Raw genomic sequence first — 25320 nt, 5'->3', positions numbered from 1 at the left:
AAACCACATTCTCGATAGAATCATGGCTTTGGCAGTTCACGGTCATGCCCTTTGGTTTATGTTATGCCCCTGCCACATTTGAAATATTAATGGAGGCAGTTTTAAGAGGTCTAACATGAAAAACATGCCTGGTTTATTTGGATGATGTAATTGTGGTGGGAAGATCCTTCGATGAATATGCTAACAATCTGACAGAGGTTTTTCAACGACTGCAAGGAAGCGAATTTGAAGTTAAGTCCGAAGAAATATCACATGTTTTGAAGAGAAGTGAAGTACTTGGGGCATATTGTGGCGAGTAATGGTGTAACAGCTGATCTTTAAAAACCTGCAGCAGTTAAGGATTGGCGAGTACCAAGAATAATAAACACGAAATTAGAAGTATTCTTGGTATATGTACATATTATCGACGTTTTGTTTAAGGATTTGCTAACATCTTCAAGCCATTAACAAAATTGACAGAAGGCCAAGAATATACATGCAGTGAAAAGTGTCAAAAAGCTTTCGAAAAACTACAAATGGCTCTGATCAGTGCACCGATTTTAAGCTACCCTAGACAGGCAGGAAAATTTGTGTTGGAGACCGATGCTAGCAACAGGCAAGACAACAGACAAAATGGACAGGAAAGAGTCATCGCTTACTTTAGCAAAGTCTTGTCGAAACCAAAAAGAAATTATTGCGTTACCAGAAGAGAATTGCTAGGAGTAGCATTTCCATAGATACTTGTATTGTAGAAAGTTCCTTCTTCGTACGGATCACGCCGCTCTAAAAGGGCTTTTACAATTCCGTAGTCCAGAGAGACAGATGGCAAGATGGTTAGAACGATAACAAGAATATGATTACAAGATCGAACACAGGGCTGGAAGAGTTCACGTAAATTCTGATGCTCTTTCGAGACGGCCGTGCAGTGCAAATTGTAATCAGTGTCTTAAACTAAAAGAATGACACAGGGCTGGAAAAAGTCATTTAAATGCTGATGCTCAGTCAAGGCGGCCATACAGTGCAAATTGTAATCACCGGCTTAAATTAGAAGAACGACTTTGCCTTGTGAGACGAACCACCGTCATTAATGATCAATGGCAGCCTCAAAAGCTACAAGACGCCCAAGCAGATGATCCATGTATAAAAAGAGTATTAGATTGGATGCGTCGAAGTGAAAGACCTTCTTGGCAAGACATTAGTACATGTAGTCCAGAAGTCAAGTCTTACTGGACCTAATGGAACTGCCTAATACTATAAGATGATCTTTTGTATAGAACCTTTAAGAACGATGATGGTACATAATCTAAGCTTCAGACAAGCAAATATTTTGGCCTACATAAACAATTTTTAAACTCATAGAGCATTTCAAGTCCGAGCAATTGGTGCTATATCCTATCTTAGAAAACAACAAAACGGAATGCCACAAGAATCGATTATCAGTTTTACTCTATTTTTATTAGCAATAAACGATATAAACAAAAATCATTGCAAAACCTCTTCAGGCAAGACTAGATGCTGATGACCTAATTATTTACATCAAAGGCAAAAAAGATAATCGTATGGCGTCAATATTATAAGAACACTTAAATAAACTAATAAATTGGTCCCTAAGTACCGGTTTCAGATTTTGCTATAATAAATGAAAATGTATATTTTCAAAAATACATATTTAGGATAAACCGAATTATATCCAGCAGTTAGCTCTTTAATATCGAAATGGCCTAAACATTTTAAAGTACCTAGCTCAAAAAACTTGGGATACCGATAGTAAAACCAAAGAATATAGACGCTATTCTTTGGTAAAATACTACTCATGTTATACAGATCTTTAATTCATTCTAACATTGATTACGGATGTGTTGCCAGCAGATCTGCCAGCACAACAACGTTAAAACCTTTTAATACGTTACATAACTTCTCACTAAGGTTTATACTTGCAGCGTACAAAACAACTCTGATAAATAGCATACAAACTGAAATAGGTAAACCAACGCTAGAGGTTATTAGGTAGCTCCTCCTTCTCTATTCAACCTCCGATAGGGAGACAGCACTTAAAGAAGAAGACCTGGTTACTGGACATACTCAAAATAAAGGAGACAATGTCCACTCCCGCATAGAAAAAAATATAAAAAAGAGTCAGATCAGGGCCAATTTCAGCACCAGATCACTGCGTAACATTAACGCAAAAGTCAGGGAAAACCGGAGAACCTTTTACTGTAGTGAAATGAGTTACGATGACTTTTTTGATATAAAAAAAGTTAACTTTGCAAACTTCCTTTAATTTTACTAAAGACTTTTTAAATGATACTGTGAAGTTTAGTGAAGCATGCGTGTTTAAAGTTGAAATAGATAATTTGGACCAATTTTACTATAAGACATCATTCAGTCAGTCTGAATATAGAGCTGTAAGTATTAAACCAAGAAAAAATCTACGAACAAACAACACTGCGTCTCTGAATTTTAGAAACATAAAATTAGAATGTGCTTACAAAGCGCCTCTAGAGATACCTAAAAGAAAATATGAAGACCTAATGGAATTATTGCGGACCAATGTTATTAAAAAGTGCCATCCACATTTTTACAACAGTCTCAAACCCTATAAAGAATAATAATCAACCGCAACAAACTTTCCGTTGTTTGTGTTGAGATTTTTCCTCTTTAAGCAGAAGAAGAATGCACTATTTTTATATTGTGTTTGTTTTATTACCTTTGTTTTTTACAAACTATAATTTTAATGTATTGTCGCACACTTAAAAAAAGGTGTAACAATGTGTTCAAAATAAGTTAAGAACATATTTTAAAGGGTTGACTTAGTTATACAAAAATATTATTTGGTAGTATTTTTTTTATGATTATAGTTGTAGCTTTTTGTTTTTTATTCACTATACTCACAGCCACCTTTACTTCCAAGCCATGAAGTAAAAATGGCAACACCGCATTCTATGACGTCGGTAGTCCGATATTCAGCTGTAAGGTCTACTAGAAAATCAAACTAATTTGAATTTTAGGAAACTGATATTTTGAAAACTTCAATTCATTAAAGAAATATTTTTAGGGAAATAAAATTAATAAAACCTTATATATACCTAATAAATATATATAAAGTTTTATTATTATTAAGATTATATTATAAATAAAATAATCAGTAGAGTAAAATTTATTGCACTTAAAATACAGTTTCAAACAGTTAATCTTACAATCAAATGCAGTCATCAAGTCAAAAATCACTAGAAATTTTAAATATTAAGTACTTAAGCATATAAATAACACAATTAACATTAACACAACATTTTAAAAAATTATTAAAAATACAAAAGATGTAAAATTTGTTAAGTAAAAACTTACTGTATTATTATCAAAAAATTCATCCTAAGAAATCAGATACAATATAAATATGGTTCTAAATTAATCTAATAATTCTAAACTAAGAATAATTAAATAGAAAATTAAATGTTTTACTATTTACTTAAACTATTGTTGAATTTTCATACTAAGGTATATGCAAGTAGCAATTTTAAATATGAATGGGTTTTTTGTCATACAGACCAAATACATATGTTTAGAGGTATACATGAAAAATGTGTTGAATGTAACATACCATTTAACAACTTGTATATCAATTTCAAATAGGTGTTTGATGGAGTAGATCGACAAAAGATGTTAAAGCAACTATCTATGTTAGGGATGCCCAATAAGTTAGTTAAACTTATACGAATGACTTTGGAGAGTTCCAAAGCTATGGTGAGAATAGATGGAGATATGACAGAGGCATTTATATTGAAAATGGAGTTGGGCAAGGTGATGCCTTATCAACAATACTTTTTAATTTAACTTTAGAAACTGTTGTTAGAAAATTGGATATAAATGACTGTATGTAGACAATATATAAAAAAATTTTTGTAATTTAGGTGATTTATATTTGTTATGTATTTTATCTTCGATTATATGAAAATCGTAATATTATCTGGCTTGGTGACTTAGAAAGAATGCCAGATAATCGAGCTGTAAAAGTAATCCAGAGATGGAAGCCCCAAGAAAATAGAACAACAGGAAGGCCCCATAAAATATGGACAGACGTAGATGGGGATCTTAAAAACAAGAACATCCGGAAGTGGCGAAGGAAAGTATCTGACAGGGCAGAATGGAAGCACATTGTTAAGCAGGCCAAGACTCACAAAGGGTTGTAGCTCCATTAGACGAAGAAGAAAAGTTTTTTTGTCAAAGTTGTGGTTACTACTTAAAGGCATTACTTGTACTAAAATAAGTATTTTAAAAGTGATTACAAACATAATTAGATTTATGTTGTAAATATAGATAATTTTCTTTTCTTCCGATCTTTATTATTTTCTAATGTATTTTTTTGTTTTGCATGTTTAAGTGCCTGATTATTACTATTTATATTTTTTGTGTAATTATTTAAAACAATATTACTCATTATTTTTAAAGCCACAGAATAAACTCGAAGCGATTTTTCTCCACATACACATACTTCATCAAAATATACACAAAAATCATGTTGTAAACTCTGTAAGGTTAAAAATGTTAATATATTTTGGTGACAATTTTGTTGTAAGAATAGTGCTTCAAGTTGTGCAGAGTTGATTATAAATTCAAAAATGGCACACAAGTGGAAATAAATAAATTTTATTGCATCTGTAGCCAAACATAAACCTCCTCTCTGAAAGTAATCAAAATACTCTTCATTATTTGTGTTTCCTTTACTCTCAAATGCCAAGTCTTTACACTGCTCACAAAAATGTGTAGTTTTATTAATTTGATGAGCAACATAACCACATATATATGATTGTGTTGGTTCATCTAATTTGTAACATTCAAGATAATTTGATTATTTATTATTACTTCTAATAATTTGTCTGGAACATTTATAACCACTTCATCTGAGGTGTCGTTCGATAGTAATTTTTTAAAATTATTACCATCAGCTAGACAATTTTTTAAAATATGGTGTATTCTGATTTTCTTTTCAGATTCAATTATTTGGCAAAATGAAACATTATAAGGTAATGGCACCAGTACCTGACATTCTTAGATTACAAATTAACTTATAATTTTTTACTGACTAAGATAGATGAAGAAAGTCACAAGAGAACATTTCAGTGTGACTATTACTACTTATTTTTTATAAATATCTTTAAAAAAATCGAAAAGTTGTTTATTTAAGATTTTATTTTTAATGTTTTTTGATAAAATACATGTTCCCCTATAGATGACAGATAAAAATTGAAGGTCACCAGTTGATGACAACACAAGAACCCTATAGGTGACACCTAAATAAACTAAAATATAAATATGAAAATGCAGCATTATTAATAAGCACATAATACCTATTCAAACAAAGATGTAAAAACTTAAAACTAAAATTACTGAATATATAACTTCTTAAATTTAAACACATTAAAACTTCTATTTATGACAAAAACTACAAGATTTTAAAACATTTCTTTCAAATCGGAAACTGGTGCTTGAAAAACATATTTAAACCTATCACCAGATTGCACCACTTGTGGATTTTCTAATTTTCCCAAAATTTGATTAAAAGCTACTGTGGACACATCATCCTCAACAGCCTTAAAAGTTTGTTTTGTAGTATCAATAGATTTGCATCCCATAACTAATAATTCGTTCTTAGAGCATTTTTTCTGAACAATGCAGACATATTTAAATCTTTGGGAATTTCTTTTCCCTCCCATAAATGACACTAGAATGAAATCACCACTTTGTAGTTCACTTAAATTTTCTATTGTGATTAGCTTTTGTATATCTTCAGCACCTGTATCTTCGAAATCCTCATTCCATCCAGAATTTTCAGACTCTGCATACTCTATGTCACTAACATCACTATCTTCTGATGCTGACTCAATCTTATTCTTTTTCTTTTTTAATATTTTTTCAGCCTTAGCTTCTTCTCTCTTTTTTTTTCTCTCAATTTTAATTTTTTCCTGTTCTTCTTTTACTTGTTGTTTCTTTTTATTGTATTCTTGCCATGAATCAGAGGTCACAACAGCTGGTATCTTTTCTTTTCTTTTCCTTTTATTTAAAGATTCCTTGCTCGTTTCCGGCCAGAATAAGGCCCTTTTAAAAGGTGATGGAACATACTGACCTGCTTCTATGTTAATGTTTATGTTAACTGGTGTTGATGTTACTATTGGAATTTTTTCAGGAGTAGAATCTTTTACAGGTGTCGAGTGAATAACTGATACATCTATTATATTTTCTAATTTATCAGGTATATTTTCTTTTTCTTCTACGTTTTCCAGTCTTTCCATAATTGTCACGTTTTGTACTGTCTGATCATCAACAAATGTCCGTTCTTGATATTTTTGAGATGATGTCACATAATCGCAAACTTTCTCCCAAATTTTAAATAGTGATTTGTCTTCATTGTTCTGAATACCTCTCACAAAATCTGAAACTTTTTGTTCGCCAATAAGTTTGCTTAATGTTAACTTAAAGGATATCCAATCTACGTTGCCTAAGTTTTCTTCCAGAGCTAAATTTTGAATTGGTTCTTGAAGCAGATTATTCTCTTCAGTAGGTGGTGTAATTTTAGTATAATCCACTGCATTTGGGTTCCATGGCACCAAACCGCATTTACGAAAACCATTTTTTGCAATGTCTGGTGTAATCTTTGAATTTATAATTTTTTCTAGCAGTGGTGCAAAATTATGTTTTTTTAATTCAGACATATTGTTTTCTAATCTCCATTCCAAAACATTTTCTTTCCAGGTACCCTTTAGAGATTTAAATATAGCTACATCCAGTGGCTGTAACAAGTGGGTTGAATTTGGAAATAATGCGATTAATATTATACCCTTATCAATACAAAAATTACTTAGAGGCAAAGTCAGGTGGGATGAGTGTCCATCCACAAATAAAATAATGGGCAAAGGTATTTTGGCAACTTCTGTCAGCCAAGGAAAAAACACATTGGTGATATATTCAAAAAATCCTTCAGCAGTCATCCATCCGCTCTCTGAGCGACCTATTCCCCACTGTTTTGGTACACTCTCCGCCAGAACTGCTGGAATTCTTACATATCGGAATATGACCATTGGTGGACCAACACTACCTGCAGCATTACATGCTACCAAAACAGTAAGACACTCTTTCTCACCATTTCCAACAGCTTGGTAGACAGATCGGTCACCTCTTTTTGCTAGAATTTTTTGTCCTTTTGGATTAAAAAAAAAGGCTGATTCGTCAGCATTAAAGACCCTGGTAGGGTCTTTGAGGATATCACAATAATTTGATTCTGAGAGATAATCGTAAACTTCAGTGAACCAGTTTTTAATTTGTTGTTCAGTTACATTTTTTCTGCTGCTGGTAAGATTTTGGCAAACTCTTTGAGAAATTTCTGGATGCCTTTTTAAAAATCCGTAATACCATTTCTTTCCAATTTTGTAGTTTTTTAAGTTCAGAGGTTTACTTAATTCTATCGCCAATTTTCTAGCACTTACGATTAAAATGCTTCTTGTAATTGGGAATTTTCGACTTGCCATTGATATTATCCACTGCACTAGCCTATTTTCTTCCTCTGCAGTAAATATTGGATTTGGACCCATTCTTCTTTCTACTGGATTTTTGCCTTTCAATTTGTAGAGTAAGGTAACTCGTGGAACTTTATGGAGTCTGGCAGAGGTTGCCGTAGGCATTCCATTTCGGCAATCTACCAAAGCTGCTTCCATATCTTCATGACTGTATTGTAATATTTTTTTTGGCATCCTTTTAAATCTATAACAAAAAAAAGCTGTCACGTATTGGAACCCACATTTTCTGATTGTAACCAATACCTGACACTGGGTGTCATGTACTGGTGTCAAAAAAATTTTACATGAATTCTAGTTACCTAAAGATGACACCCCTTGTATCTGGTTTATTTCAAGGTTATTTACTAAAATTTATTAATAAATAAGAAAATAACTTCCAACCCCCACTAGCATTAGTTCTTAATATGTCTAAACTTAAATAAAAAGTACCAAAAAATATTAATAATGTTTTCTTACCTTTTAGTCACTCTACTAACAAAAAAACTTTCAAGACGATAGGACCATGCATCTACTTGTGAAAACAATTAATAGCCATCTTGGACTTGGAAATAGCAAACTACTTTTAATGCTCACTGATAGATGGCACTAACAGCAAAGAATTAAATTTATGCCAGAGAAGATTTCTGTAATTTTAACCCTTATTTGATTGAATTTATTTCATAAGTGTCACCTATAGGTGCCCTGTCCACTACTGGTGCCATTACCTTAGTTGCATCCAGACAAATTACGGTACTGACCAAAACGTTTTTCCAAGTAGTCACTTTGAAATTTTCCTAATAAAATATAATCTATTTCAAACTTCGAAAAACAAGTTCTATTAATGCATTGGTACTTCTTCGAAGGGCCTTATATGTGTCCTTAGTTAACCCAATTAAATTAGTGTCTTGATGCCAAGAATCAAGCCAAGCAACAAACTTTTGTAAAAACTTAATACTTTCTGAGTCTATAGAAAATATTGGCATGGACCAGTCATTCCTTTTCTGAAAACCTTTGAATTTATTTTTTGTATTCACAATATCCCATCAAGTTTTTATTAGTTTTAGAAAAGTATGAAGGTCTTCTGAAACACATTGCATTGCACTTATAGTAGAGTCATGAAATAAATTATAGACTAATTTAACATTTTGACGTTCCAACTTGTTTGGGTAAACTGTCTTATAATTTAACTTAAAAGCTCTTTTTGTTATTTTATTCTGCTCCAATTTAAAAAAATTTCTAATTTCTAGAAAAGAGGCCCTACGAATAGCATTGGTGTTTATATCTGGATATACAAACGTTTTTGTGACCTCATGCAAATTCAACCAATTGTTTCTTATATTTTTAAAAATGTGCACTACATCATATAACAAAAAAATATTTTCACTTTCAAAATTGGGATTTTCAATAAAAATATTTTCTGAAAGCTGCTGAAACATATTTTGGTTGATTCGATTATTATCTGTGATAATACATAAAACTTTAAAGCCAATACCCTGAATTTGTTTGATCATTTCTAAAACATAATCTTTTAGTTCAGTGCCTTTCATGTTATTAACAGGGAGTAATTTTACAACCTCTTTGAAATTTCCAAACAAAGATGAAATCATGAAAGTTTGAACAGTACGATTTAATTTAGTAGGGTCATTCTGGGCATAACCAGTTATTGATTGTGACTTGTATTGGAGATTTTGTTTTAAATATATTTCATCAACAAAAAGTGCAACTATCTTCTCCCTCATTGAGAGAGTTGAAGATATATGTTTTAAATAATGATTGTTACTTGTATCATTGTCAGGAGAAATGAACATATTTGTTGAAATTTGCTGTAAATGTCGTTTAGATGGAAGAAATAAATATTCTCTAAGACAATCATATGCTATAGGTGATTTGTTATAAATATCCAGTGCAAATAACATAGATTCAATGCTGTACTGTTTTCTATGCTGTGACATATTTTTTAATTGATCAAAAATTAATTTTAAAGCATCCATTTGTTTTTTGTATTCATCACAACTGTCTATAGCCCCTTGAATATTCTCAGAAGATTTTTGAATGTAATACTCAAATTTGTTATCGCATATCTCAAAAGCAGAACTATATCGAGAAAGTAAGTTCTCTAATTGTGACCATCTTGTTAATTTACTATCTTGTAAAATCCATTTCAAATCATTACTACTTAATCTATTCTTACCTACATTGATGATTACACTAAAATTACTGCTAACTATTACACTACTTATTACACTAATATTATCAAACTCATGTCCTAACTGATTAATGTTTAATACATAGAAATATACACAGTCACTTGTAATTTTACTCGTCCAGTTTTTCAATGGGATATTATTGTCCAAGTCTCTTAAAAATGATTCAAATGAATCTATTAAATCATTGTCTAAGAATTCTGTTATCTCTTGTTCCCTCTTCTTATGCAAAAAGTTTCTTCTGTCTTCAGGATTCCTTCTTGCCTTAGTACGACGAACAGTTAGATATGATGGTAGTTCAGGAAATATATTAGGAACTGCATTGTCTTTTAATTTGGGAAATTGTAACTTTTCAATGCATACTTTTCCATCTTTATCTTCCCATTGTTCAGTCCGCTGAATATCATCTTCATGAAAATGTTTGGCACATACTACGGAAGATTTGGTAATTGTATAGCCTTCTCTATGAATAGAGCGTAACCAAGTATACCCTCTTTGGGGATCTTTTGGAAACGAAAACGTACTTTCTGCCTGTTTCGTTTTTTAAAGTACTGGCATAATTGGTTTTACAACCAGGTACACAACAATGCCGGGGCATCTGTAACAAAAACAAAAGTATTATTATTGTTTTCATTTTATTTTGTAACAAGAAGCAAAAGTATTATTATTGTTTTCAGTTTGTTTTGTAGGTTATATTAATACTTGCCTTTTAAATTGTCGTTAAGAATCTTCTAAAAGTTCTAAACTTAATGAAATTTCACTTATGTTAATATTTTCTAATTGATTTAAACACAATTTACAAATAAAACATTCAAATAAAGATAATAAAACACTAAATTCAACAAATTTCACAAGCCATCTTATGAACACAACAAACGACGGTCGGACTACCACGCCTTGTTGCCAAATTTCTACTTCATGGCTTGGAAGTAAAGGTGGCTGTGCTATACTAGAAATTTATGCAGTCAGTTTTTTTTAAAATGCTTAGGTTTTTTATTGTTAGAGTTTGTTTCTTTCATTTTTCTAGAAATAGGGTTTTTTTACAGAAACGATATATAATATTTTGTCTAATAAAAATCCGAATAAAAGCATTTTATTTTATTTATTTTTATATTCTTCGTCTTCAATTTGTTACTTATTTTAATAATTGTTTTAAAGAAAATATGAATGTCAATTATGGCACATTTTTAATAATTTAATTTTTTCTATTAAAAATAAAGAAATTTTTTTTATCATTTTATATGTATTTGTTTATAAATAACAAAACATGAGAAAAATATTTAGAACTGACTTAAAAATATTCACGAAAATCTCAATTTACTATTTTTAAATTACAAAACTTTTTATTTTCTACAAAGTCTAATTTATTAGATGTGCCATTATTGCATCCAGTGAGCGATATATTTTTGGCATAGAATAAGTTTTTTATTTTTTATTTTATGACTATATTTTTTTCCATTAAAAGCATATTTTAGGCAGAACCTACGTTTTGAATTTGCCGCCAAATGAAATTAGTCTTGGTCCGTCCGCATTTAGCGCTAGAAACGCTCTCCTGGCAATAACTGTCAATAAGTGCATTGAATTGTACTTTGTTTGTACTATTGTGTCTTGTGTCATTGTGTAATGGCGGCAGGCGGCGTATCCGTATACGCCTGCGTATTTGTACAGATATGGCGTAATGCCACGTAATGCTAATTGGTGTAGGTGCTAGTTAATTGCGAAAGAAAATATGGTTTTTTAAGTTAATATGCAGGAGAGTCATCTTTTACAACTACAGGGTCATTCTTTCGAAAAGATGTTTCTCTAATCAAACTTTTGAATGTGTATTTGACCACACATAAATGTCTGCAACAATGAATGTATTTTTTCCTGGTACAATGAATGTAAGTAATATTTTTAGATCATAACTACTCATTCATCCTATTCTTAATGTTTTCCCTGTATTTTCCTAACTTTAATCCTATTCTTTAATATTAATCCTATGCTTAGTTGCATACATTTCCACATAAATAAAAAATCAAGATGGTGCACGGTATCAAATATCACATCCCCAAGCGTTTTTGTGTAAGCATTACCCTATTATTTGTTAAATCGGGATTTATTTTACTTTTTACTTAGGAATAGTTAATCTAGACTTTGGTGTTGGTAGGTGATCTAGTGATTAAAATTTTCAATATAAGGATATATGAAGCCACACCCTTTGTGCATGGCCACTTGGGACATTATGTAATGTTGAAATGCACATTGTTACCTAAATATTGTAAAAATGATTTACCTAATTTTCTTTTAATAAAACCAATGTAAATATATTAATGAATGTTAAAATCAGAGCGAGTCTTAACCCTACAATGCTCAATTTTTAATTTTAGATTGGAAAAAATTATATGTATAGCTATTTTATAAAGAAGTCCGAAAAAAATTCTTAAAAAAATTTAAAGTTATTTATTTTTAAATTTCAGGACATTTTTGGTAATGTATCAAATTTGATACAAAGTGCATTTGGGCAAAATTATATATATGAAATAAAATACTTAAGTAGGGTAAGACGCACAGTTATTGACACCTTAAGCAGTGCTTTATTATACAGGATGCCTAAAAAATCTAAAGGGTTGCCTTAAAACCTTTTTACGGTGCATCAGTTACATCAGTACATCAGTTTGTTTTTGGTTCTTTATAATTATTAACCAAAATGTTAACAGAAAATTGTTGTAGAAAATAATAAACAAATTATGCGAGAGGCATCGTGAGTACATTAATTGACACGGAGATTATGGTAATTGACACGGAGATTATGGTAATTGACACTGCTAGATATAATAATTGACAGTATATTTTGTCCTTGTTCTTTGCCATTTATTAAATAGGTAAGAATGAAAGAAAAATTACTAGATAATTATTCAATTTTTAATGAAAAGTTATTAAAATATAAAAAAAATAAAAATTCTTAAAAATACAGGGAGAAAATTTTTAACAAAGAGTAAGTTTCTAAACATTAATACTTCGAGGTTTTTATGTACAATTTTAGTCCTAGTTATGTAGCCAAAAAATAAATACAAAACACTAACATACCTATACTTAAATAAAACAAAATCACAATCTTCTGTGGAGTGTAAATAAAAACAAAACTACAACAAATATAAGTTCACACAAAAAAATATTAGTTTAGTTTGGCGTTAGCTAGTTTCTTTGATTTACAAGTATTGCACATAAAATCTTTAAATGAAGATCTTTCTTCAATTCCACGTTTCCTTACAAGACAGCTGATGTGATAACGTCTTGAACAACAGGAGCAACCTATCCCCTTTTTCGTGTCAGATATGTTAAAGGTGCAAATAAAACAAAGTCCATTTTCTAAAATACTATGTTCCGTAACTGCTGTGTTTTCATCATTATCTATCTTAAACAATTTTTTTTTCACTTTGTCAACTGGATTCTCTTTTGCTTTTGAGGATTGTTTATTTGTACTATGCAACTTTTCGGTTTGCCTAAGAGATGTAATATTAGTGTCAGAGTTCTTGTCCTCATTCGCTTCTTCTTTTGCAGTTTCAACATTGTCGTTTTCTACTTTCTCATTTAAAACTCTTTTTGGTTTTTCCAGTGCAGGATCATTTGATTCTTGGTCCAGTAATACTGAAGACGTATTCGGCAATAGGATCTCAAACTCTTCTAATTTAGCGTCAGTATCCGGATTTTTACTCTTCTCAGATGTAGTGGTAACTTCTGTTTCTGAGGTTTCTTTTGGATTTAGAATAATTTGGTTAGAGATTATATTAATCTTTGGCTTTTTTAGGGTTGAGGTTTGTTTTTTCTTCTTTTCTTTTTCTTTGGCTATTTTGGCAATTCTATTCTCCTCTCTTTTTCGCTTCCTCCCTTCAAGTGCTTCTTCTTTATTTTTTTTCTCCTTCATTTTTTTAATATGAATTTCTTTAAATTGTGCTGAAGTTACGGCAAACGGAACTCTTTTCAATTTCTCTTTTACCTTTTCTTATTGGAGTGCTCGGCCAGTACAATATATCGCCTAATGTGGTATGCAATTCGTTGGAAACAGTTTCTACGTCAGCCACGATTTTTGTATCATTAAGATCTACTGCAGAATTATCCTCTATATCATCAAGGACTTCTGTTGTACTAATCAAATCTGTAGCGAAATTACCGTCTGTAGCAATAACAGCAGCTGTAATGGAGGTCAGATTTGTCATTAAATCATCATCTAATTGATTATCTATGTCTCTAAGTAGCTTCTGGTCGTTGTTGATATTAATGTCAGATTCTTTATATTTTTTGAGGATGTTGTCATCAATCACATAATCACCTGTCTCAATATTGTTTAGGCAGGTGCCATTGCCTTTAATAATTATCGGTATGTATGAAAACTGATCCGTACCTTCGTTTATGTGATTGACACTACTACTTTCACTATTTTGGAAAGCCTTCCATATTTGAAATAATTTGTCCAAATAGGGTTGCTCATTGTATACGTCGCTATCCTTGTTTGCAGCAAATTCAGAGACAATATTATTTCCCACAATATCACAAAATGTTGTGTAGTTTATAGTAGAGACTGCAGGTAAGACATCGTTTTTCTTATTTTCGTGCCCCAAACACTTTGTAAAGTCAATGGAACTCGCTGTCCATGGAAATAAACCGGTCGCTCTAAAACCTTGCGTAATAGTATTGGGTTTAAGACAGTTATCTGAAACTACTTTTAAAATGGGTGCAAACTTTTCTTTGGTCAGATCTTCTGTTGGATGTTCGCGTCTCCACTTAAGGACTCCTTTTTTCCAAGCCTCTTTTAGAGGCTTAAATGCCGAAACATCGGCCGGCTGTAAAATGCGTGTAGCATTCGGATACAGGGCTATGAGTATTATTTCTAGTTTTGTACACAATTCACTTAATTTGTACGTAAGGTGAGTTTTATGTCCGTCGACAAAAAGGATTACTGGAAAAGTAGTTCCTTTTTTCTTCAGACTTGGATAAAATATATTAGAGATATACTCGTAAAAGATTTCGGCCTTCATCCAACCAGTTTCGCTGATTGCATATCCCCACTCATCTGGTATTGATCTAGCAATTTCTAAGGTCCTCCTTTTATTTGGAAAGATTATCATAGGAGGTGTAACTGTACCATCGGCACAAAAAGAAAACATGACAGTTAACGTCGACTTTGCTTTTCCACCATCAACTTCGTATACGTTTTTGGAGCCTTTTATTGCCAACACCTTTTTGCCTTGCGGACACAGCTGGAAATTCGTTTCATCTCCATTGAACACCCTTGATGCATAATCCAATACTTTTCTTTGTCCTTCTTCGATTAGAAAGTTTTCTATGGTTCCAAACCAATTTTTAATATCGGTTTCGCTAATGGCAGAACTTGCTTGTGTAACACCCTCGGAGGTACGTTTGGACAAACATGGGTGGCGGCGAAGAAAAGCCTTGAACCAACCTTTGCCTGGCAAATTATTTTTGAAAGGATTATTTCTTGGGTGACTTTCTAAGAACTGTTGAACGCTTGCAACGACGTCATCTTCTCGACGAGGAAATCCTTTACGTTGACATACCTGGATCCAGGAGACAAGTATCTTTTCTTCATTTAAGGTCAAGACAGGATTTGGTCCATGAGATGTTTTTACGAATTTATCGCTTAAGCGAAATATCAAGGTCGGCCTAGGAACATTATATATTTTCGAAGCCATTTTTTTGGACATGCCCTGTTTAATAGCTGACAGTGCTTTTTGAACATCTTCTTCGGTGTACGGTTTTTTGTATAATTTTTCTTTTATATATATTCATAATAAAAATTATATCCCTAAAATATTATCTTTAAGAAAATAAAGCTGGCAATATCAGAACCGTGCTAATTATTCGACGCTATGGATATATAGTTATTGCCACCCCGTGTCAATAACTGTTTTTGACTTATTTTCGATATGTAGTAGTTGACACCCCGAAAATTAATCAAGGAAATGAAATTTTCGAATAGATTACACCTAATTCTTACAATTTAGGATATACTTTTATGTTAAAAACTTACCAGAGTTAATATTCGTAGGGCAAGTACCGAAATCAAACTAACTTATAGGCCGATTACCTTAACAATCCGATAGTATTTGCACTTTGCTAACCGACCGTTGCACATGGCTTGCTGTAATCGCCATTACTGTTTCACACTACCAACTCAGACCTATGAAAATTACTACGTTTATAACTAGATCATTGGCGTACAATATTTTATTTTTAGATTAGTGAACTAAATAAGAGTTATCTTAATATTTTGAAATTTAATAAACAGGTGTCAATAACTGTGCTAGTGTCAATAACTATACATTTTACCCTACCTTTATAGTATAATATTTTTATTGATGAAATTGAAAGAAACAGTTTGAATCCTTATTAAAACATAAGTGCAAGCCACATTTGTCACATTTAACATAGGTTAATTTTTTACAATTTGGCTTTTTGCATCGGATTCGATCGCTAGTATAGATTGGCCAATGTCCTACAGCATCTGTTCGAATATCTTTTGGAGGAATATAACTTGTTGGCCCGTTCTTTTTCTTTAATTGTATATCCTGTTCAATAGAACTTGTAGATGGTCGTCCTCGCTCATTTTCTGCTGAATATTCCACTTCTGCTCCACTCAGATCATCTTCAAATGCCACTGGAATATTTGATACGTCTATATTTTCTACATCTGCATCATTATTCAAGTCTTCAATATCACTTACATTACAATCATCTTCACTATCATCCCAATTGTCGACTATAACTTGCAATTCTTTATCTGATAAAGGCCTCTTCATATACCAGCAAGACATCTAAAATTATACCCAAATTACATTATGTATCATAAATGATACAAACAAATTTTTTACCATACCTTTAAAAATAATAGTAGATGCTAAATAAAACTAATACTGGATGACTTGTGGATGTGTAATAAGCATAAAACGCAATTTTGCACATTCAATTTTGATTAATAACCACCTATAAAAATATTTTAAACTCAGCGTTATCGTCAACACAACGGTTAAGTGATAACTGACTAATTCGTGCGTTTTATAATATATGAGACGACGTTGCAAGGTTACAAAATGTGTATAATATAATAGAGTGGTATATATCGAATATGTTACATAGTGCTGTTTGGACTTAATATTATTTCACTGTGTTATACATGTAAATTCTCGGTATGTTTCATATATGATACATTGAGCAGTGTAGGGTTAAAGTGACATCTTGTTAATTTTATCAGTTTACAGGAAATAGACATATCTAATGCTAATGCCTGCCATTATGCCCAAACAGATCATAAAAAGGGTTATCCATTATACTGCCCTATTAAGAAAGAACCCCGTATCTCCACTATAGCGAGTTTTGAGAAAAACGCGATTAAAGATTTTTGTTTAATCCCTTGTGCTTTTGGTACAATAATAACACAAAATCATTTAGGGTAGAGTGTGTAGCATCATAGTTAACTTTTTTCAAAAAAAAAAAATTTCAAAATTACCATATGGACATTAGTTATGCGACATACGGGCTAACAAAGCAAAGAATTATGTCAAGTTTACTTAGCTAAAACCACGTATTATCCAAATTTGTCTTAAGCTTGGTTTTAACTATGTAATTATTATAAAATTTATATAACTGCCTCGAAAGGCAAAACATTTAAATATTTTAATATAATTTTTTATGAACATTTGTTGAATAGAACATGAGTATTTACGAAAAACGTTTATTTAAAAATACAAAATGAAAATCATTATTAATCGGAAGTTGGCAATTCTTCCTAAATTGATGGCGGTTCGCCGGTATAATTTGACTAAGTTTTTTAATATCTGTTCTTTTCTCTTCTCAGCAATCCCAGAAGGTTTCGTCACAGGTGTGGGGTTCTTTATCCCAGATTTTAACACTCTGGCCTGCAAAAAGTTCATCTCTATCAACTCCTCGCTATTGTCAATCTTAACGTGTAAAATATTGCTCTCTCTCTTCACAATTACTTTAACAATTTGTGATAGGTAAATACGTAACTCTGTTTTCTTTAATTTTGACTGTAATAATAAGTCTTTCCAGATAAGAAAATCGGAAACCCCCATTTCTTTCACCACCATACGAATCAAATTACACATTTTAACGGCCTCGACGAAATCATGATAATCGTAAACTTTCTTCTTTTTCTTTAACGATAGTTCCACTTGGTGGTGGAAACTGTTAGCGGTGTTGCTCTATTCCTTAGAAAAAACCTCGCATATCGTTTTATCCTACGTTAAAAACCCGTATCTGCTGAGCATATACCAGGTTTTTACTACGAAGCGTTAAATGCCAGGTTTATACTAAGCATAATAGTCATTTTTGGCGTTTATGGGGAAACTATTTTCTTTCATAAAATATTTAGAAATGTAAAATCCGGGTTTTTCTCTATGTGAATATGTTATATAAATCATAATTATTCATATGGTGCAAATATCCCAATTTTTCAAATTTTGGAGTTACGGGGTTCTTTCTTAGTAGAGCAGTATAGCTGGCCGACCCTTTATTGTTTTCTTCCATGTTTTTCCTCCATTCTGATCTGTTCTTTGCTTTATTCCAACATTGTATGGATCTTCCATTTGACCTTTTTCCCAATGGTGTCCTCTCAATATTTTCTTTGGTGTTTTCCTTTTGCTTCTGATGAGCATGGCTCATCCAACGTAAATTTCCAATCTTTATACTTACATGTTATAATGTTTGGTTCTTTGTATGCTGTCTGTAGTTCAAAATTATATCATCTGCAGCAAACACATTATTTTCAGTCAGTCTTATTAGGGCTTTTTATATTTAGCATTAGGTTTTTGTGTTTATATCACATCTGAAATTGCTAATTAAACTATTATATTTTTTTGTTATTTGCATCCTTCTTTAAGTCTTTCTGACATTACTGTGGCTGTTGACAGCCAACTTTTGAATGTAAATTTTTTTAATATGCATGTCTCAGCTCCATATGATAATATTGAAAATATATAGCATTTAATATTGTACATTTTTTAAATTGAGATGCATGTTAGGAGTGGCATCAGTTGTATAAATGCTGATCTGCCATTGTTTGTTTCTTTGTCAAAGTTTCTTAGTATTGATATTTTTCTACTTGTTCTATCATGTTGCCATTTATTGTCAATATGTGTTCCATATTTTGTGATTCTTTTGTAATAATCATACTGTATTTCATTTGTTTAACATTTATATCAATTCACATCTCTGCACAATTTATATTCAAGATTTCCACTGCTCTTTGCAACCATCAGTGTCATCTGCATATTGTAAGTTTTTAAGTAATTTTTTATTGTCAGTCCATCAAATTGTACTGTAGCACTCTGGTTCTGCTATCTTTGGTTTGTCTTTATAATTTGATTGTTCTTATTAATGGGTATTGCTATTAAGTTTTCCTGTCTTACTCTATCTAAAGATTTTTATAGTCAACATGAGTTATCATCATAATTAATGTTATCATCAAATAGTTTATTATAGCAAGTAATTCTCTAGTACCTATTTCATTTTGGAATATGTACTGGGACCCTACAATCTCCTCTTCTAACTTTTGAGAAATTCACTTATGTCTAACTTATAACTGATAATTTCTAATTAGGTTAATTTGATTGTTAGATTTAATTTCTTGTGCACAATTTCATTTTTCATGTGAGTGTTAGATTAGAAGAGGTTTTATTTAAATAGAATAACTTAAGAAATGATTTTTATTGTTTAAATAAAAACAAAAATCTAACAAAATATAAAAATAAGAAAGTAAAACAATACAAAAAATGAAAATATAAGAAATATATATGAATTCCATCATCAAACTATCTATGATTTAAGCCATAGAAGCAACTTTTTCTAGTGTAATACATAAATTGAGATTGCACTTTATGCAATACATCTGAGTATCAGCCTTTTTAAAATATTTGCACCTGCTATTTCTGGTTTTGTAGTGAATACCTTGATCATGATCTATACCGTCATATTGTACATTATCTGGTAATTGAAACAAGTTTGGTCCAGTCTTAGACATACAGGTGATAAAATATCCGTAGCATGGGATGTTGAGTTTTCAGTTGAATGTGGTACCTGCCCATTAGACCATCCATAAGATCAACACCACCCATATGACTATTGTATATATGTTTATTATTGCAATACGGTATTGCAAATGAGGTCGTTTTTTCCTAATTTTAACAGTAATTATATTGGAATAAGTGTAGTAGTTTTAACGGAACATTTTCATAATGAAATTTCTGCAGTAGGCTCAGCAGAGTACAATGTTGATGACATGGCTGCACCAGTCATAATAGGAGATGATATTGATGGAATAGCTTCTTCATTGGCATTGCTAAAATTCAGTAGTAAATTATCATTTATAAAGTCCATTTCCTTCAGATAATGAGAAACAGTGGACTGAGTAGTCTCATCATATTTCAGTTCTCATCAGTGTCAGACGAATAATTATTTTTTAATGAATCTAATATATATTAGCCACTTCATTAGTCATTTTAGAATTTTAGAAAGATCATATACTTTATGACTACTTTCTTTTATACAGTGGCGATCCAAAAAAACATGAAGTAAACTGTTATGACCGTAGATGGTCATCAATTATAATGCTAAAAATTGTAGCTTATTTATTTTTCTAAAACCAATAATATATTCCAAAAATATATATCATGATGTACTTACAGTAAATTTTTCAGCAAAATATAGACATACACCACTTTTTCACTTATATGAAAATTCTCTTCAGATTACAATAATTTATACACCTATTTTGGCAGATGACTAAAAGCAACTGCTTGTACCTGCTAAATGGGACAACAAGGAATGTTCAAATGACTGTTAATGTGCATCTGTTTCTGTAAGCTCATTTAAAAACAAACAATATCATTTAAGCTATTTATGTATTAACAATTCTGGATTTAACTAGAACAAAAGTAAACACTGTCTACAGACAGTTATATAATGGTTAGAGAGTTAAGGTTAAGTATTCGATAGTCTGAGCACTTTTTCAGGGATAGTTATAAATGCCGACTTCAACCACTTTTGCAGTATTATTTCCCTATCATATACTGTTTTGTACTCTGTCAACACTCCAAGTTAATTGTTTATTTGACATAAACCCCAATTACAGTATATACATTTAAGTCCATGGTTCTTTACCTGTGTGCCATCATTTAAGTACATGAAATAAGTTGGAAATTTACTCCATGCAATAGCAAGTGACAGAAAATGGCTACTACTCCAATCACGGATTATATTATAAAATTTGATTTTATATGTTTGTTTTATATGAATGTAAAATGTTAGTTTTGTTTTAAAATTATAGTCACATTTGAAGTAGTTTAATAAATTCTTTTAATATCATTAGTGATTTATAAATAAATAAACAATCTATAAAAAAATATAATTAAATATACAGTAATATTTACAGTGTGTTAATGTAATAAGTAACAGTAAAATTCTTTAAAGAATGAAGCATTATTTAGCTCAAATAATATTGTTGTAAGATTTTAAACATATGTTTTTCGTTTCTCATATTTTATTTTCATCACCTTCAGAATTTGGACTGTTATCTCCAATGATAATGATTACAGGATCAATATTAATATTACACATACTTTCTTCTCTAATAAATTTGTGGTAAAGTTTCTGGCAAAATGATGTCTCCTCTTTTATTTCGTCTTAAGTCAACCATTTGAAAAGTGTCAATGTTGAACGAAGTTTTATATTGAAGATATCCAAAATTTTCTTTGGTAACTCGTTAAGATTACTGGTTTTGAAATTTGAAATGACTCTGTCAGTATTTATTTTCTGATTAATAAATGGACCTGTTGAAGAATATAAGCATTCAAAATTTTTAAAATCATTGAGTTCCATGTTCACAACTTCGTATTTACTAGAACACTGACAAATAAATTGTTGCCAGTCCCAGGGTGTTAATATAGTTAGACTGGGTAGTTTTTTCCGTTTTCTTTCAATACTTTATTGTTAATAATTTACAATCTATTATTTGTAGTTTTGGATATCTTTGTATGAGGTAAAGTGCACACATAACTACACATAGGTTTTTGGTCTAGCCCCAACAGTTATATGATGACACATTCAACGTCAGATGAAGGAGTATTTAGATCAGCTCACTTTAAAATTGCTGAAGCAATTTCATTTCCTCCTCTGTTCGCTTTGGTTTTATCCCATATTACACAATACGCAGTACTGTTATATTCATTATATAAAGTGTAATTCAAAGTCCACAATTTTCGCTTATAAAAATTTACACAATTACTTTTGTAGATCATCAGTCAGCTGCTCTTATTTTAGCAGCAAATATATCACAGTTGTCGCAAGTGTCTACTTCTGGAGGTTTAAGTGTTAAATTTAATTGCTTATTAAATATATCGCAATACAGCCAGGGCTTTGTTATGAGTTCAGTAGCATCATTATTCTCTGTTTTTTCCTGTTTGTATAATTTATACATATTTTCAATGTTTAAATCAGGCCCCAAATAATTCTTTTTGGACTTTTCCCGATTGTAGTGACACTCTTATTTTGGAAAAGATGAAATACTTGATACAACAGAATCAACAATTGTTTGTGTTGTCTTATTACTTGGCTCATGAAGGCCCCTAAGATCTCGTTGAACCATGCCTCTATCCTGCAGCTTTGATAAATCAGTCTTCACTACTTGTTGTGAAATACTTAACATATTTAAGAACATTGTTTTACATTCTACAATTCTAATACTCTCAATTACAAAAGAGTAAACTAAAGTATTTGTTCTTAGTTTACCTTTATCTCCTGAGTGCAACCTATGTCATTCTGTAGGTTTCGTTTGGACACAAGATAATATAAATTGTCTTTGTATTGTATTGTAAAGTATTGTCTATAGAATAGAAAAAAGCTTTATTCTCAGGATTCACAAGTTACACACAAATATAAATTGTCAATAGATGATGATGATATTATGGTCTGCTCAAATATTTCTTGAAAATATCTTCCCTCTGAGCTTCAGATAATTTTGAACTATCTGACAATGCCGGTAAAATTGCAGGAAGTCTGCTTCCACTCTTATCTGAATTTGTGGTTGATAATCTTTATCCTTTATTGAACCATCGCTGTCACTTAGATAAAGGTCGGCCCTTACCACATAATTTTGATTATAGTCCTTTTCTTCTGCAACAGTAGCTGGTTTGATAATTGTATCTTGGCCACATCTATCGCTAAGTTCTTGATGTGGTGGGCTAAATTTCTTTATCTTTATTATAATTATTATTAAAAATGATTTTTTAATAAAATTTAGAAAGGCAGTAAACATTGCGTTTATATTTTCTCGATTGACTCAAAAAAATAATAATTTATTGATAAAAACTTACCTTTTTGTAGTCTGGGGTCTGTGTTTAAAGACATAGGCGTATCAGAGAGTGACAAATCTAAAATCCTTAAAGTTCTTGTACGAAGAGCCATTGTTAAAGCAATGTAGACTCACTAAACCCATCAAAATTTTTTTGGTTCAAATTAAACTGAATTGAATACAAATCTTTACACGTTTCTGACTTTTAATCTGTTTGCTATGCTGGTAGGTTAAAAACTAAATACTATATTACAGAATGTGCCTGCCTGTCATTAAGTAATGACCCTTTTTCGTTTAGATACTGCTTAGTACAATCTAATAAATAAAGTTGAAATTATATATTCAATCTCCAAAAGCCGTAAACGCAATCAATTAGGGCGCGTGCCATAAAATGAATACATTAATTGTAAACAGTCACCACCTAATGTGCACTTAAAGATTATACTACGCATTTAACTTGATTGTTAAAAAAATAAATATTAAGTTTTAAGAAAATGAACTCGACCTGTGTGTATTTTATTATATGCTCGATGTCTTTTCATTGAGAAGCATAAAATCCTATATTGGACTTAGGATACGATTCGAAATTTTTCATTTGAAGGAATATAAGTTAAGTCCAGATAAGATTATATACCTCTAAAGCAAACTTTACATGGTATACATAGTTTCTCGTTTAATTTCGTTTTTAAAAGCGTTTGGACTTAGTATAGTATTCTCCTAAATAAATTAAGATATTCCTATGCCGGTCATGTAATAATATATTTTTCTAAAAAATTGGACTTACTAGTATACTTCCCATATACAGATACAAAATAAACATAACTAAACAAAAAGAAGAAAAAAAGTGTTCATAAACGGAATGAATAGTGATAAAAATGGCTCCATATGTTAAAAAAATATAACGAAATCACAAAATCAAACCAAAAAAAGATAAATATAAACTATAAAAGAAAAAAATAGGAAAAAAAATTAATTACATTTTTTAGCACACATTTACTACTAACTCGAACTATAATTGTAGATATGTGAATACAAGTTACAAAATAGTATGGTCAATTGGCCAATTACATAATAATAATAAAAAATAAATAACTACAATTTAAGTTGAAAATACATTTAATTTGACTCCTACTTCGTATTCGTCAAGTATTTATTATTTCTGAGAACAATTTTCAAAGTGGAAATTGAAACGTCAAATTAAACATATTTTCAACTGCAATTGTGATCAATTCCCATTAAAAATAGTTAATATCACTAATTTTTTATTCCACTGATAGTTGGCCTTAACGTGAAACTCTCCTGCTTAATATTGGCTTGAGATAGGCAACAATGTTACAAATTAGTTTTGAGCTTTGCAATCCACACATTAGTCTACCATTTTCGAAGTTTAAAGGGTTATTAAAATTATTAAATGCCTTAAAAGCGCTTCATAAAAGGAATTGTACAAATCTGCTGATAAATTAACATTAACATATAGCCAGATCATGTTTATACCGACCTTTATCTTTTAATATTATTTAAAACAAAAACAACTAATAGGTGTTGATTTACTATAATTTTATTATTTTTTGTTTCAGGTTAAAAGCAGACGCCATGCGCAAATCACTGTCTGAATACATATAAATGGATTTTTGTTTATTAAGATGTGCAGACATCATCGAGTTTGATTTTCTGCTTACTACTAAAGTCTTTCTACAGAAGATGTAATTTTAAGTTTGGTTTTTTTTATGAATTCGAAGAATCAATATACTGGTGTATCGGATCAACGATTAATTGAATGTAGAATATAAGAAATGATAGCAGAATTAAAGCAGAAATAGCCTCTTGTGTTTAGAAAAAATGAAGAGATAACGGCGAATAGCATTAAAAATCTGGGTCTATTGTATAAATATATTGTTAATATTAAATGTTGTTTGTTATGGTGTTTTATCAAGTTTTGTTCAAACAGTTAAAGTCGTAGATATGCTATAAGCTTATTTGTAATAATCAGTATGTTTGTGTCGGCTTTATGTTTTAAAAAAATCGATTTATACTTATACAATAAGGAATAGAGAAATAAGTAAAATTCAAACGACGCCGCTAGTACTTACGAAAAGATATTTATTGCATTTTATGAAGTGGTAAATGGTAGATCATCGTCAAGGATTTTCAACACCAATGACGACATCCTGTACATAATATATTTATTATAATAATCATAGTTTAACATTGACTTCAAATTTGA

The 25320-nt window shown here is 30.9% G+C and overlaps 1 long non-coding RNA gene across 1 annotated transcript; it reads left to right on the top strand.

Annotated features, from left to right (window-relative positions):
• The first annotated feature begins 11347 nt into the window (after positions 1-11347).
• LOC140450107 (uncharacterized) lies at positions 11348-25025 on the top strand. The gene is made up of 2 exons (XR_011951960.1): positions 11348-11613; positions 24674-25025. It is a non-coding gene; the product is annotated as an uncharacterized lncRNA (long non-coding RNA).
• The last annotated feature ends 295 nt before the right edge of the window (positions 25026-25320 follow it).

The sequence above is a fragment of the Diabrotica undecimpunctata genome, chromosome 9 (assembly GCF_040954645.1).
Source record: "Diabrotica undecimpunctata isolate CICGRU chromosome 9, icDiaUnde3, whole genome shotgun sequence".
Lineage (NCBI taxonomy): Eukaryota > Metazoa > Arthropoda > Insecta > Coleoptera > Chrysomelidae > Diabrotica > Diabrotica undecimpunctata.
Note: the sequence above shows the minus strand (reverse complement) of the source record. Positions and strands in the feature narration are given on the sequence as shown.